The sequence below is a fragment of the Cavia porcellus genome, unplaced genomic scaffold (genome assembly GCF_034190915.1).
Source record: "Cavia porcellus strain 051 isolate PalLab524CR breed Dunkin Hartley unplaced genomic scaffold, mCavPor4.1 scaffold_16, whole genome shotgun sequence".
In the NCBI taxonomy this organism is placed as follows: domain Eukaryota; kingdom Metazoa; phylum Chordata; class Mammalia; order Rodentia; family Caviidae; genus Cavia; species Cavia porcellus.
In genome coordinates this window covers 62612475-62625891 of record NW_026947499.1, presented here as the reverse complement: position 1 = coordinate 62625891, position 13417 = coordinate 62612475, and the positions used below count along the sequence as shown (strand labels likewise).

General features: G+C 35.2%; 1 non-coding gene across 1 annotated transcript; it reads right to left on the bottom strand.

The window, feature by feature from the left end:
* Nucleotides 1-13074: 13074 nt before the first annotated feature.
* LOC111754057 (U6 spliceosomal RNA) lies at nucleotides 13075-13177 on the bottom strand. The gene has a single exon (XR_002788786.1). It is a non-coding gene; the product is annotated as a U6 spliceosomal RNA (small nuclear RNA).
* Between the last annotated feature and the right edge of the window lie 240 nt (nucleotides 13178-13417).

Sequence of the window (13417 nt, the reverse complement as noted above, 5' to 3'; positions counted from 1 at the left end):
ATGATGACAGTGCAGGAGAGGGTATGGATGAAAGGAAACATTTGGTTACTTTGCTAGGCATTCAAAGTAGTCAAGCCATTATGGAAAAAAGTGTGAACATTCTTCCAAAAATTAATAATCAAATTGCAGTATGATCCAACAATTCTATTAGTGTGATAGATATATCCAAAGGAAATGAAATTAGTACGTTGTATGGAAATATACCTGTACTTCCACATTCACTCTTGCATTATTTACAAAAGCCAAGGTATGGAATTAACCTGAGTTTCCCACCAACAAATGAGAAGATAAAGAAAATGTGGGTTGGCTGTGGTGGCATGTGCATGCAATTCTAGCATTCCAAAAGGCTGAGGTATGCAAGTTGGAGACTTGCCTGTACAATCTGGACATTTAACAAGACCTCTCTCAAAATTAAAAGTACTAAAGGGCTGGGAATGTAGACCAGTATAAAGACCCTGGGTTCCATCCCTAGTACTACCCAAAAGGGGTATGTGTAGTATAATACGAAATAGAACATTATTCAACTTTCCAAAGAAGAAGAAAATATTATCATTCATAAACGAAGCATAAAAAGGCAAGCATTGTTTGAACTTACATGTGGACCTAAAGTTATCTTACTAATAGAGGCAGAGACAGAATGGTGAGCCCTAGGACCTGGGAGGGAGGTAGGGTTGGGAAGATGGTAGTCCAAGGTACAAACTTTCAGTTAGTAAGGAGGAATAATTACAAGAGATCTATTGTATGACACAGTGGTTACACTTTATAACAACATTACATACTTGGAAATTACTAAGGGAATAAATTTTAGGTGTTCTCATAAAAAATCAGAAGTATATGAGGTAATATGTATTTAATTAGTTCAATTTAACCATTCCAAGATGAGTATGTTTCAAAACATCGTGTTGTACATCATAAACATGTGTAAATCTTTTTGTCAATTTAAAATCTAAACTATTATGTCTGATGTCTACCAGAGCAAGTCTGTTTCTTTTTTCTTTTTCTTTGTAAGGGTTTTATTGCCTATTTTTCACCCAATTGTAATTCAATGTAATATTTTCAATTTCCACAGAAGTGAACATTTTGACATAGATCATATTCTAGGACAGTTTACATCATCATTCAAAATTGGATTTTCCTGTTCCTCAATAGGGTACATATCTCCATTTTGTTCTTTATATTTTTCTGAATTATGTTTGATAGTTTTTCTCTATGGAAACATTGCATGCATTTTCTTTTTTTAATTAAATTTTATTTTAAAAAGCAAAATAAAAATAAAGGTAAAAATGATACAGAATTTCAAAAAAGGAGGGAACTAATAGTTAATATATTATATTACATATATTATATAATATATAAGACTAGATAACATATTGCATATTATTATGTTAGAAGTAGTTTCTCAGGTTACAAAATCTAGGTACAAAAATAATCAAACAATGACAGCACAAATTGTTCTTTTTGGCAAACTAAGAGAGATTAGTGGCATAGTTATCTATCTAGCATACACATATACACATACATTTACACACGTTTACCAGCACACATATAATCTTTTCCTTTCTTCATTTTTTTCTTTTCCCTAGTCCCATTAGTTTTGGTCTTTTGAGTACTATGTTTCCCTTTCAATATTACAATATCTATTCTAAATTTGAATCTTATTACTTTAAAATTTTTATTTTTATTATTTTTTATACTAGAGTGATAATATATTTATAAATGTGAGTTTGATTTATTTCACTTTATGCGTATGGTCTCAAGGTGCCTCCATTTTCCTGTGAAAACCTCAAGATTATCATTTTTTATAGCTGAGTAATATTCTATTGTATAAAAATACCACATCATTTTTATCCATTCTGCGGTTGATGGGCATTTTGGTTGTTTCCAAGATTTAGCTATTACAAATTGTGCTGCTATAAACATGGGTGCACATATATCACTGTGGCATACATTTTCAATTTTTTAAGCAAAATATTCAGAAGGGGAATAGCTGGATTAAATGGGACTTTTAATTGTAATTTTTTGAGGAATCACTACACTGATTTCCACAGTGGCTGCACCAGTTTATACTCCCTCCAGCAGTGGAGAAGTGTTCCTTTTTCCTATAGCTCTACCAACATTTGGTATTGGTTGTTTTCTTGATGGTAGCCATTTTTTTTTCTGGAATGAGATGGAATATCAATGTTGTTTTAAATTGCATTTCTTGAATGACCAGTTGAGAATGTCTTTATATATTTATTTGCCATTTGCATTTCTTAATCTGAGAAGTGCATGTTCATTTCAGGTGCCAGTTTTTGGATTGGGTCTGTGAAGTCAGGGAGCATGATGTTTTTCATTTCTTTATATGTTCTAGATATAAGTCTTTTGTCTAGGAATTGTTGGCTAAAATTCTTTCCCATTCTGTAGATTTTCTCTTCACTTTGTTGGTGATTTCTTTCGATGTAATTCTACCTCCTTTGTCTTCCCGTAGATTTAGTGTTTCTGTTATAGTATTTAGATCTTTGATCCATTTTGACTATAGTTTAGCACATGGTGATAAACATGGATCTAGTTTTTGTTTTCAGCACGTGGAAAGCCAATTTTTCCAGCACTATTTTTAGAAAGGCTATCATTCTTCCAGTGAATATGTTTAGCCCCTTTGTCAAAGATAACGGGTCTAAGTGTCTTTGTAGTAATGAACGAATCTGTCAATGTGTTTCATTGATCCTCAGGTCTTTTTTGTGCTACTACCATGCTGATTTTATCACTGTAGCTTTATAGTATAATTTCAAGTCAGGAATTGAGATGCTTCTTGCCTTGCCTTTGTTGCCCAGGATTGCCTTTGGTATTCTAGGTCTCCTCTGTTTCCAAATGAATTTTAGGTGTGTTTTCTCTTCACCTATAAGAAATGTTAATGCATTTTAATCAAAATTGCACTAAGTCTATGTAACAGTTTTGGGAGTATGGCCATTTTCACAATGGTGGTTCATCCTAAACAAGAGCATCAACATATTTCCATTTTCTGACATGATCTTCAATCTCCTTTTTAAGAGTACTGTAATTTTCAACATATAGGTCTTTTATACCCTTTGTTAGGTTGATTCCTAAGTATTTCAATTTTTTTGGATGCTATTGTGAAAGGTGTCATTTCCTTAATTTATCTCTCAGTGAGTTCGTTGTTTGTGTGCAGGAATGCTATTGATTTTTGAGTATTGACTTTGTATCCAGCCACACTGCTGAATCTGCTTATTAACTTTTGATAGAAGTTTTGAGATCTTCTATGTAGAGTATCATGTCATCTGCAAATAGTGATAATTTTACTACTTCCTTTACTATTCCTTTATTTTCCTCTTTTAAAAATCACATTTTCTATTTCAGTAGCTAATATTGGGTTATTCAAAATTTTTATATCTTCTTGATTCAGCTTTGGTAATTCACATGTTTCTAGAAATCTCTCCAGTTCTTCTGTTTCCTCCTCATGTGAGTAAAGGTTTTCAAATACATACTCATGATCTTCTGAATTTTCATGGGATCTGTATTAATTTCCTCCTTTTCCAAATGCATGAATTTGAAATTTTTCTTTCTTTTTCTTGATAAGGTTCACCAGAGGTTTATCAATTTTGTTTATTCTCTCAAATAATCAGCTCTTTGATTCATTAATTTTTTGTATTCTTTTTAGTCTTAATTGCATTAATCTCTCTTCTTTATAATTTTCTCTCTTCTATGAGCTTTGGAGTTGACTTGCTATTCTTTATGTAGAAACTTGAGATGTAGCATTAGGTTGTTTTTTTGCTCATTCTGTTTTGTTGATGTGACAACTATTGCTACATATTTCCCTCTTAAAACCACTTTCATTGTGTCCCACAGGTTTTTGGTATGTTGTATCCACATTTTCATTGACTTGTAGGTATTGCCTAATTTCTTCTTAAATTTTAATCTGTAACTCAGTCGTTGTTCAAGCGGTTGTTATGTAATTTCCATGTGTTTATATAGGTTTTATAGTTTCTTTTGCCATTAATTACCAATTTTGTTGTACGATGGTCCAATAATATGCATGCAATAATTTCATTCCCTTTGCATTTATTTAAAAATATCCTATGGGTGATATTGGTCTATTTTAGAGAATGTTCTTTGCACAGCTGAAAAGAATGTGTGTTCTGATGTGGTTGAGTGGAACACTCTGTAAATGTCCATTAAGTCTATTTGTTCACAGATTTGATGCAGCTCTGTTATTTCTTAGCTTTTTGTCTAGTTGATCTATCTCTTTGTGACAATGGAGTATTAAGGTCCCCTATTACAATTGTGGTATTGCGTATTTGATTTTTCATGTCTATTAGTATTTGTCTTATATCGTTGGGTTCTTCTGTATTTGGTGGCTATATATTTTTGATTGTTAACTCTTCCTCTTGAATTTTTCCTCTAAGAAGTATGTAGTGATCCTGTTTATCTTCATTGATCATTTTTAATTTGAAGTTCACATTGTCTGCAAACAGAACAGTTATCATTGATTTTTTTCTGGATTCCTGTTTCATGGAATACTGTCTTCCATCCTGTGAGTTTTAGTCTGTGAGTTTCCTTTTGAGTCAAATGTGTTTCCTGTACACAGAATATTGTTGGATCCTGTTTCTCGATCCAGTCTGTCAACCTATTTTTTAAAGTGGGAAATTGATGCCATTTACATTGATGGATATAACTGATGTATACCAGCTGAATTTCTCATGTTATTTGTCTATTACTGGTTGCCTGCTTTTCCCCCTAGTTTAATTGCTTGCCCTGACTGGTGTATTTTTTTTTTTTGTCTGTTATTGTTCTGGAAATTGTAGTCATTTTTATCTCTCTCTAGTATGTCTTTCACTATTTTTCCTAGAGTTGGTGTTGTGGACATGAATGTCTTCAGTTGTTCTTTGCCATGGAAGTAAGTTATTTCTCCATTAAATTTCCATTAAAGAAAGTTTTTCAGGGTACATCAGTCTGGGTTGAAAGTTGTTTTCTTTCAGGGCTTGAAACACTTCTCCTCAAGCTCAGTTTGAGTTGAGGGTTTGTGCTGAGAAGTCTGCCATAATTCTAATGGGCTTTCCTTGATAAGTGAGTTGTGCCTTTTCTCTAACAGCTTTTAGTATTCTGATTTTAAGACTAATTTCTGGAATCTTAATTATTATATGTCTGAGTATAGATTTATTTTGGTTATGACTGTTTGGCATTCTATATGCCTCACTTATTGTATGTCTGATTCTTTCCCCATGTTTGGGAAATTTTCTGCTATTATTTCTGTGAATAGTTTATTGATGTCATTTGTGTTGACTCCTGCATTTTCATTGATGTCTATTAGTTTTATATTGTCTCTCTTTGTATTGTCTTAAAGCTGTTGAATTGTCATTTCATGCTGTCTTATTTTTGAAATTTTTTTCCTTTCATGATCACTAGTGATGATCCTGTCCTCAGGTTCTGATGTTCTACTACCCTCAAATTCATTAAAATGATTTCATCATCTTTCAATAGATTATTTTATTTTCTGGATATCTGTTTGAATTTGTTTCATGCATTCTACTTTTTTCCATATTGGTCATCCAAGGTTTCCATTATTTTCTCATGCTCTTGTACTTTGTTTTATCTATGCCTTCTTTGGCTATGCAACTCCTTTATTAAGGTTGTCATTTGTTGTAGTCAGGGGTTGTACACAGAGAACAATTCAGATCAGGACATGGAGTTTATAATATTTTTATAATGGTCACCAGAAGTTAACACAGGAGAATGCAGGAAATCTATCTGCAACACCAATGACACAGATTATTTAGTCAAGAGTCTAAACCCCATGGCAGTGTTCCACATGAGTCCAGATAAAAACTCAGAGGTCAGGACAATGCCTCCACAAGTCCAACTGGAAGTCCAGAGCCCACAAGAAGGACTCATGCCAGTCTCTTTTACAGATTCATGCTGGGAAGACCCAAGGGTCAGTGGTGGAAGCCAGAAAGTCTATGCCAGGAGGAAGAAGGAGCTGTGCTAGTGGGGTGAGGGTTCTACACTGGAGCCGAGAAGTCACACAACAAAGAGCAGGGCTGTCCTGAAAGGCACCACAGCTGTCCTCAGTGACACAAAGGCCCCGAGCTCCTCCTCTGACAAGCACAGCCGGGTACATGCCAGGAAGCAGCATGATGAGTTCATCCTGGAGATCAGGCAGCACATGTCTTCCCCTCCGGAGTCAGGAAGCAATGCTCGATGTGAAGACCAAAGCTTCTCCAGGAGAAGCAACAGCTCAGACAGCAATTCATAAGAGAACCCACAATGCCTCCTTCACACCTCAATCCCTCCCAACACATCCCTTCTTCTCCACCTATTTATCCTGACAACCCTCCTCAGGTGGAGCATCTTCTCTCAATGTAGGCTGATGTAATCCAGCTGGTGTTGAGTTGACCATCAGTTTTCAAACCATAAAAATCCACCTCTGGTCAACTTAATAACCACATGCATTTCCTTAAACTATAGTCCTTAGTGGAGGATTTGTTACATTAATAAAACAATTACATATATACATAATTCTTTTTACACTTAATTCCTGCATCAAAAACAAAACATTTAAAAGGTGACCAAGATTCAACATTAAAACACAGTACTTTGACAAATCAACTAGGTTACAAACAAACAAAACATTAAAATCACACTAAAAGAACAATTACAATTACAGTCCTTGCTTCCCATTAACTTTAACATGGCATGGAAAGACTAAAATATAAGAATCTCCTGCAATTCAAATGTACTCTTGATTTTTCCATTATTCTATTCTTCTAAACAACCATGTTCTCTGTTTCATCTTTACCACCTACAGTTCCAATGGAGCCTTTTTCTTGGCCAAGTGTTTTAAATTACTCTACTGGCCCTTTGCTTGAGATTTCAAAATACATCTGGTCAAAAGTTTTCTAAAGTAACCATGCTACCTTTTTTTTTTTTGGTTGCTAGTGTGAAGGGTGTGTCTTCTCTTATTTCTCTCTCTGAAATATTGTTGTTAGTGTATAGAAATGCTATTGATTTTTGAGTATTGATTTCATATCCAGCTACATTGCTGAATTTATTTATTGTATCTAGGAGTCTTTAAGTGGAGTTTTGGGGGTCTACTATATAGAGAATCATGTCATCTGCAAATAATGATAATTTAACTTATTTTTTTCCTATCTTTATCACTTTTATATCTGTCACTTGTCTAATTGCTCTGGCTAATATTTCCAGTACTATATTACATAGGAGTGGTTATAAGGGACATCCTTGTCCCTCTTTGCCTGACTTTAAGGTAAAGGCCTTCAGTTTTTGGCCATTTAGTATGATACTGGCTGTTGGTTTGTCCTAGATAGTCTCTATCATATTGAGGTAAAGACAGTCTATTCCAATTTTCTGTAAAGTTCTTATGAATGAATGTTGAACCTTATCAAAAGCTTTTTCTGCATCTATAGAAATAATCATGTTATTCTTATTTTTGGCTTTATTGATATGGTGGATTAAATTTATTGATATACGTATGTTGAACCATCCCTGCATGCTTGGGATGAATCCTACTTGGTCAAGGTGTATAATCTTCTTGATGATTTGCTGCATCTTCTTGCCAATATTTTATTGAGGATTTTTGCACCTGTGTTCATTAGGGAGATTGGCCTGTAGTTCTCTTTTTTGTTGGGTCTTTCTCAGGTTTAGGTACTAGAGTAATATTTGCTTCCAGGAATGACTTAGAAAGGATTGCTTCCCTTTCAATTTCATTGAAGAGTTTGAGGAGTTTCGGCATTAAGTCTTCTTTTTACTTCTTGTAGAATTCCTCAGTGGATCCGTCTTGTCTTGGCCTCTTCTTTGTAGGTAAGGACTTAATTAGAATTTCAATTTCATTAATAGAAATTGGGTTATTCAGCAGTTTTACATTTTGTTGACCTTGACCCAGCTTTGGTGCTTGATATGATTCTAGGAATCTGTCCATTTCTTCTGCGCTATCAAATCTATTAGAGTAGAGGTTTTTGAAATAGGTGTTGATGATCTTCTGCATTTCTACTGAGTCTGTAGTGATTTCATCTTTTTCACTCCTTATTGCATGAATTTGAGGTTTTTCTTTCCTTTTTAAAATAAGGTTGGCTAGGAGCTCATCAATTTTATTTATTCTTTCAAAAAACCAATTCTTTTATTCATTGATTCTTTGGATTGTTAGTCTCTATTGAATTAATATCTGCTCTGATTTTTAAAATTTCCTCCCTTCTTTTGGCTTTGGTCTTGCCTTCTCTTCTTTTTCTAGATATTTGAGGTGTACCATCAGGTTATTTATTTATATTGATTCAATTTTCCTGATGTGGTAACTCAGTGCTATAAATTTTCCTCTGAGGGAAGCTTTCATAGCATTCCACAGATTCCCAGAAAGTTGTATTTATATTTGCATTTGTTTGCAGGTAATGTTTAATTTCTTCTTTAATTTTCCCTGTGATCCACTGATTACTCAAGAGTATGTTATTCAATTTACATGTGTTTGTGGAATTTTTGCTGTATCTTTTATCATTAATTTCTAATTTCAAGGCACTATGATATGATAACATGCATGGGATAATTTCAACTCTTTTGTATTTATTTAAATATGTTCTGTGGGCTAGTATATGGTCTATTTTAGAGAATGACCCATGTACTGCTGAGAAGAATGTGTATTCTCATGTTGTTGGATGGGACACTCTGTATTCATCTATCAAGTCCATTTGTTCCCATGTGTGATTCAGTTCTGTTATTTCTTTTCTGATTTTCTGTCTGGTTGATCTGTCCCTTGGTGTCAATGGTGTTTTAAGGTCTCCAGTTATAATTGTGCTATTGCTAATTTGGTTTTTCATTTCTATTTATAGTTGCTTTATATAACTTGGTGCTCTGGATGTTGGTGCATATATATTTAAGATTGCTATCTCTTCCTCTTGAAGTTGTTCCTTAACCAGTATCTTTATCTCTTCTGATCATTCTTGGTTTGAAGTTCACATTGTCTGCAAGCAGAATAGCTACTCCCACTTTTTGTGGGGTTCCTGTTGCATGAAGTATTGTTTTCCATCCTTTGACTTTCAGTCTGTGAGTATCCTTTTAGGTTAGATGGTTTTCTTGTAGAGAGCATATGGTTCGATGTTGTTTCTTGATCCATTCTGCCAGTCTGTTTCTTTTAATTGGTGCATTTAGACCATTTACATTAGTGGCTATAACTGTTATCTTTTGGTTTATTGTTGACATTTTATCTTTCTGCTGCTCCATCTTTATGTTTCTGTTCTGTTTAATTGTCTGCTTTGCTGAGTAGTTTTTTCCTAAGTGTATCTAAACTGTCTTTCAGTATTCTTTTTTTTATTTAAAGAGAACGATAAAAATGGAGAAAAAAGTGTAGAAATAATACAGAATTACAGAAAAATAAACAGTAAGAAATCACTAATTGATAAGTTACATATTGTCATCTTAGAAATAGTTTTCCAGGTTATTAAAGGATGTAAAGTGACATTCAAATAGTGACACTGCCAACAGTTCTGCTAAATGACCCAACAAAAACTTAGTAATATGCTTATTAGTCCTACACACTTGTTTTTTATCTTAAAGAGGGTAAGATTAAACATATCAAAACTGAACAAAACAGTTCAAAAGGAAACAATTTAAAGAGATACATGTTTCGAAGCAAGTCCTCTGGAGATCTTCACTGTCTATCTTATTGTCTTTAGTTTTCTTCCAAATAGTTGTTCCCATCTTCACGCATATTGAATACATACTGCATACTATAGAATCAATCAAATCATTACAGGATGATGAAAGCTTTTTAGGTCTTCAAGATCTGACATTAGGGAAGACACTATTGACTACCATAGTTTCTCCCATTCTCTTCATAGTAGCTGTCCTTATCTTTACATATGCTGAAAATGAACTTAAGATAGTAGACTAATATCACTCTGAGCAGTGAATAATAGTATTGCTAGATTTTATATCATGATGCTACAGAATTAGCATTGGGTTTCTTAGTGTCATAACAAGATAGCAAAACAAATTCCTAGAAAAACATGCAATGAAAAAGACACATAAGATCACAATATTAGGCGATCTGCCATAGTTACTATGCTTTCTCTTGTTATTTTCAATAGACTTGTCCACATCATCAGGCTTAATATAGTTAAGCATAGTATTACATAGCTATTTTTATAAAAACAAAACTTTGAAAACATTGTAGGACTTGAGAGCAGTTAATAATCAAAACTGATATGGATATGTTTTACATCTTGTCATCTTCAGAGTAGTTGCCTCTATTTTTCGACCTGATACTATCAAGCATACCAAATTCAAATAAAATCAGCCAAGGCAAAACTGCAGTCTAACAAACCAGATTCAAATAAGATCAGGCATAGTAAGACAATGTAAATAATACAGGGTTTCAGTTTAAGTTAATAGGAAATTAAGGATAGTTACCATGGTATAACCTGCTACTTTGGGGTTAGATGTCTGTGCCCTCAAATCTGATATGAGTGGACAGACCAGAACAAAATAAATTCAAACTAAACAGAGTGATAAGACTATTGTGACTTTTAAATCCTGATACACTATCAACATTGACCTCTGCCTTCCCTTTTTAGGCTATTTTTCACCTTTTCCCTTCTCAGGATGCTTTGTGTATTTTGGGTCTCACTAGTCCCTTTAGTTTTTAGATTAAGGGGCAAGATCATTGTCTATCTGAGTGTCACTAAAGTCATAGGGCTTTGCTTCCTTCCAGCTGTGTAGTTATACACTGCCCAAAAGTGTCATAGCTTTCCAATCTATCTCCACCTGCTGGATGTGTTGTCCCTATTTCTCTCTGGTTTCCTGTCGCATATAGCTTCACTTTCTCATCTTGAGTTTCAGTTTATTAACCCTCCTTTGGGTTGAGTGTATTTCCCATGCAGAGCATCAGGATGGAGACTGCCTCCTAATCTACTCTGCCTGCTTTTTTTAACTTTAGTGTATCAAGTCTATCTATATTAAAGATTATAGCTTACTGTCTCTGCCTCATGTCTGCTACTCCACTTTACTGCTATAATTTGCCCACCTTACTCCCTCATTTCACTGTCAGCCCTGTTCATTGAGGCCTCTCTGCCACTGTTGCTGGAATTCTGGTATCCCTTCCTCTCTCTCTGGAATGTTCTTTAGCACTCTCTGTAGGGTTGGGCTGGTGACCATGAACTCCCACAGTTCCTCCTTGTCTTGGAAACATCTTATTTCTCCATTAATTTAGAAAGAGAGTTTTTCTGGGTACATCCATCTTGGTTGAAAATTATTTTCTTTCAGGGCTTGGATAATTTCTCCCCAGGCTCTTCTCAATTTGAGAGTTTGTGTTGATAAGTCTGTTGTTATTTTGATAATTTTCCTATTGTAGGTAATCTGCTTCTTTTCCCTGGCTGCTTTTAGTGTTCTCTTTTTTGGGTGGATTTCTGGAATCTTGATTTTTATATGTCTGGGTGTAGATCTGTTTTGGTTGTAGGGGGCTGGAATTCTGTATGTCTCATTTATCTGGATATCATTTCTTTTTCCTATGCTTAGGAAGTTTTCCTCTATTATATCTGTGAATATTCTTTGTAGTTCACTTTTAGTTACTCCTACTTTCTCACTCACGTTCTTTATTCTTAAGTTATGTATCCTTTTCTCATCATCTACCCTTTGAATTGTTTCTTTCTGGTTCCTCGTTATTTTTAACAGCTCTTTTCTTTCATGATCATATATCATAAATCTCTCTTCAAGTTTCAAAAGGCTAACTTTAGTTTCTGTCAAGGAATTTTGCCAGTTTTCAATGGAGTTTTTAGTTTCTTGGTAATCTATCTCTTTGGATCTGTTTCATGTATTCTAGCTTATGTTTAAATTCTTCATCAGAAGTTTCTCTTTCTTTTCTGATTTCCTCCATTCTTCCATCTATGTTCTCTTGGGGGGCCTATCATTTCTTTAATTAATCTCTTTATATCTTGTCTCACTTGGATCAGAAGTACAGTTTTAAATTCATCTATGAGGTCATGAAGGTATTTCTTTATATCAGCTGATGCTGTGTCTAGTATTGCGTGGTTACTGTGCTGGTTCTCTTCTATATTTACTTCTCCTGGGCTTATTTTCCCAGGTTCTGCACCTGGAGATTTTTTTTTAAATTTCTATCTCTTGTCATGTTTCTCATTTCTTTCAGACTAGTGTGTCCTGGGGGATCTCTGGCCCTTTCTGTATTGTTTAGGGTCTTTCCAAAGCATGCTGACTGGAGTTTTTGCTGCCCTCCCCAATTTGCTGTTATCTGAGGTACAGGCAGGGGTGCAGGGATGGTGCAGGCTAGTCTCCAGCCTCTGTGCCAGTCAATCCACAAGTTAGGCTGTACCTTGTGGACGTCACAGAGTTGTGACAATTTTGTATCTGCTTATTGGGTCCCAACCAGAGGTGTAGTTCAGTCCCAGCAGACTCTGCCAGTTCTCTCTGCTCCAGGGGTGGCTGACTGATGTCACTGTGGTGCAGAACTCTGCCCAAATCCAAGCTGTGCTCCACCAGACCTCTCTGCACCACGAGTGACTATCTGATGTCACTGTGGTGCTGGTCTCTGCCCAATTCCAAGATGTCCTCCACCAGTGCTATCTGTGTCACTGATGCTGTTGGGGCTCCGGGCTCTGCCCAATTCCAAGATGTCCTCCAGCCAGTGATAGTAGCTGTGGGACCCAGTCCCTAGTACTCACCAGGACTCAATGCAGGTCCTTCCTCTTGGGTTCACTGCATACTGCGCTGTGTGTCTTCACTGCGTTCCCAGCACAGTGCGGATCAGTCATAAAACTGTGTGGTGTCCAGCTTCGGAGCCTAGGAGCTTCAATGCAGTCTCCTCTGGTGCAACCAGGTGGCTTTGGCTGCTTCACCGGGCTTCAGGTCTCTGTCTTTTAGTATTCTTTGCAAGGTTGGCTTGGTGATCATGAAGTTCTTTAGCTGTTCTTTGTCATGGAAGTATCTTACTTCTCCATTGATTTTGAAGGACAGTTTCATAGGGTACATCAATCATTTTCCTTTAGGATCTGAAATACTTCACTCCATGGTCTTCTTGACTTTATTGTTTGTCCTAAGAATTCTGCTGTGATTCTGATAGGTTTTAAAAATATGGAATACTTCACGAATTTTCATGTCATCCTTGTACAAGGGCCATGCTAATCTTCTCTGTATTGTTCCAATTTTAGTAGATGTGCGGGTTGAGAACTACCCATACATTTTTAAGAACTGTTTTAGATGTGTTTTTTTTGTGCCTGTTTTAATAGTACCTTAATTTTTCTAAAGTCTGGTTTTTTTTTGTTGGTGCATAGAAAATGTAATTGTTCTTACATGCTTATCTTATATTCTGAAATTTTTATTAAATTCATTTATTTGTTCCATTTATTTACCTGTGGCTTATTTGGTATACTCATTCACCTAATCTATTTTTGTTGTTCTAAAAAGAATA